We start from the raw sequence: 3,168 nt of genomic DNA on the forward strand, positions 1-3,168 counted from the left end.
TCTGGCTTCTGATTATCCGCTAGCCCCAGTGACCCTGGGAAAAGACGAGTTCAGACCCAGCATTTTTGGTTTAGGACTGATGCTTGTTGAATTAAATTTAAAAATCGAGTGCTCTCCCAACTTCAGCTCAATGACCTCTTCCTGTAGTTTCCCCCTCCCCTCCCCTCCCCGCTCCTCCTGTTACCACTTCCATCCAGCCCTGATACTTGATTCTTCTTTCGGACAGGATAAAGCATCTTTTCAAAACCCAAACAGGAAACCCCATTTCTTACTGTCTCCGCACCCCAATACACCATGCTGCGATCATTATTTAGAACTTAATCTTTTTTTTCTTTTTTGTTTTTTTAACGAGAACATTCTAAGGCACATTCTTTCCTCCTCATAATTAGGACCAAATATGCTTAGCAGGAGAGAGAAATATGTGAGGAGACTCTCAAAGACAGAAACAAATCCCGTAAAATTTTACTCACCTTTTTGCCTTTTGCTTTCTCCATATCCAAAGAGAAGTCAAGGTTGACAAAAATAAATCCTCACTTCTGAAATGACCGTGGGCCCAAGATTACTCTTTTAAAAGTCTCCTCCCACTTCCTGTCATCCAAAGGCGGTCTTCTTTTTCTCCTCCCGTCTCCCCTCCCCCACAGTTTGTGAACGCTGATTGTGTTATTCATGAGTTGACTCTCTTATGAAATAATTAATACCATTCCTACCCACTTTCCGTGAGCTTTTTAACATAATCAACCACGGAGTAGTTCAAGAGACTTGAGGAAACCGAACTCCCAGAAAAATTCCAAGATAGAAACAAAAGTTGCTAGAGACTTCTGAATGGGATGTGTGAAGGCATTTCATAATGCACCTCGTGGAAACAATAGAGTTCCAGGGTTAGACTAGTGGTTTGAAGAAAGTAAAACGGTCCTCGTGTTCCACGTACATTTTATTTCCTAAGCAAGCTACTCAACCAATCACGGCTCCCGCTTTCCAACTGTGCTTGTAACTAGCACCTTCCTGTCTGCCAACAACTAAGAAGACTAGTTTTTAAAGCCTATTGTTTGTTATGTACCAAATTTTAGGTATAAAAGTTCACAGCCATTATTTTATTGTCCTCTACTTTACGGATGACACAAGTATGTATGAAATTATATGGGTAACTTGCTGGATGATGCAGTGAGAGAATCAGAAATCAAGTCTAGGTGAGCTTTATTCTACTCTTCAAGCCCCTAATTCCCAAGCCAAGTCAAGATTCTCTCTTTTAAAATAGTGTGAAAATGGCTCCTCCTCAGATTGCTCCTCCCTGTCAAAATGTGGAGGATCAGAAATGTGAACTGAAGGAATTTCCTATGTTAAGAGTAAATGATAGGGGCGCCTGGGTGGCTCAGTTGGGTAAGCATCCGTCTTGGGCTCAGGTCATGAGCTCACGATTGCTGGGTTCGAGCCCGACATCAGTCTCTGTGCTGACAGCTCAGAGCCTGGAGGCTGTCTTTGGATTCTGTGTCTCCCTCTCTCTGACCCTCTCCTGCTCATGCTGTGTCTCTCTCTCTCAAAAATAAATAAAAATAAAAACATTAAAAAAAAAAGAGAGTAAATGATTGTGGGTGGCATCTGGGTGGCTCACCCAGTTAAGCATCTGGATTTTGTTCAGGTCACAGATCTCATGATTTGTGAGTTTGAGCTTAGAGCTCAGAGCCTGCTTCAGATTCTGTCTCCCTCCCTCTCTGTCCCTCCCCCATTTGCACTCTGTCTCTCTCTTAAAAATACACATTAAAAAAAAAGGAGTAAGTGATCGTGGGATTCAAACCTTCCTCTGTCAGGTTACAAGTCAGCTTTGTGCCTATATTTTGTTTTCCTGCATCTCATTGTGTGCCCCAAAATGAGGAAGAAGAATTGTTCCTTACCCAGAATGAAGGTGACAATTTGCTCACAGGATAGAAATACATGGACATAGGATGTAGATAAATGGAAGCCAGGAGTACAGAAGAAGTACAGCTGAGGACCGAGAAATCCACAAAGCACCAGAGACGAAAGCAAGTATTTAGAATCTAGATCATCTAGGAGGTCATACGGAGGTTTTGATTGATAAGTATTTTTTCCTGGCTCATAGACAACAACCAGTAAATATTTACTAGTTAAGGTTTACATAATATATAATATATATAAAGTATTTGTTCTTTTTTTTTTTTTTAATTTTTGATACAGAGAGAGACAGAGCATGAGAGGAGGAGGGGCAGAGAGAGAAGGAGACACAGAACCGGAAGCAGGCTCCAGGCTCTGAGCGGGCTGTCAGCACAGAGCCTGACGTGGGGCGGGGCTCGAACCCACAAACATGAGATCTGACCTGAGCTGAAATCGGAGGCTTAACCGACTGAGCCACCCAGGCACCCCTATATAAAGTATTTGAATGAGTCATCTTTCTTTTCCCAGTTTCAATGCAGGTAATGTTGCTAAATTCTAAATTAAGTACAAACCCAGATACTGAAACATCTCATCTTGGACAAGGTACAATCTATAATCTCTGTACTTGTAGATGGAGTATGTGTTGAGATTATGATTTAGAAATGCTTAGACCTATCATGATTTGGGGGAATATAATTTCTGAAAGAATTGCACCAACCACTAAAAAAATAAAAATTAAAAAAAAAAACTAGAGGCCACCTGGGTGGCTCCCTCGGTCAAGCGTCCAACTTTTTTTTATTTAATTTTTTTTAACATTTATTTATTATTGAGAGACAGAGCATGAATAAGGGAGGGGCAGAGAGAGAAGGAGCACAGAATCTGAAGCAGGCTCCAGGCTCTGAGCTGTCAGCACAGAGCCCAATGAAGGGCCTGAACCCACAAACCACGAGATCATGACCTGAACCAGAGTTGGACACTTAACCGACTGAGCCACCTAGGTGCCGCAAGTGTCCAACTTTGGCTCCTGATCTCAGGGTTTATGAGTTTGAGCCCCACATTGAGCTCTGCTGACTGTGTGGAGCCTGCTTGGGATTCTCTCCCTCTCTCTCCCTCTCTTTCTGTCTCTCTCTCAAAATAAATAAACTTAAAAAAAAAAAAACCCAGGGTAGCTGATGTTCTATATTTAAAGAGGATTGGCACAATTTAAAATATTTGAGCATAGGGACACCTGGGTGGCTCAACTCTCAAAAATAAACATTAAAATTTTTTTTATATATTTGA

Source organism: Suricata suricatta, chromosome 5, assembly GCF_006229205.1.
Source record: "Suricata suricatta isolate VVHF042 chromosome 5, meerkat_22Aug2017_6uvM2_HiC, whole genome shotgun sequence".
Classification (NCBI taxonomy): Eukaryota; Metazoa; Chordata; class Mammalia; order Carnivora; family Herpestidae; genus Suricata; species Suricata suricatta.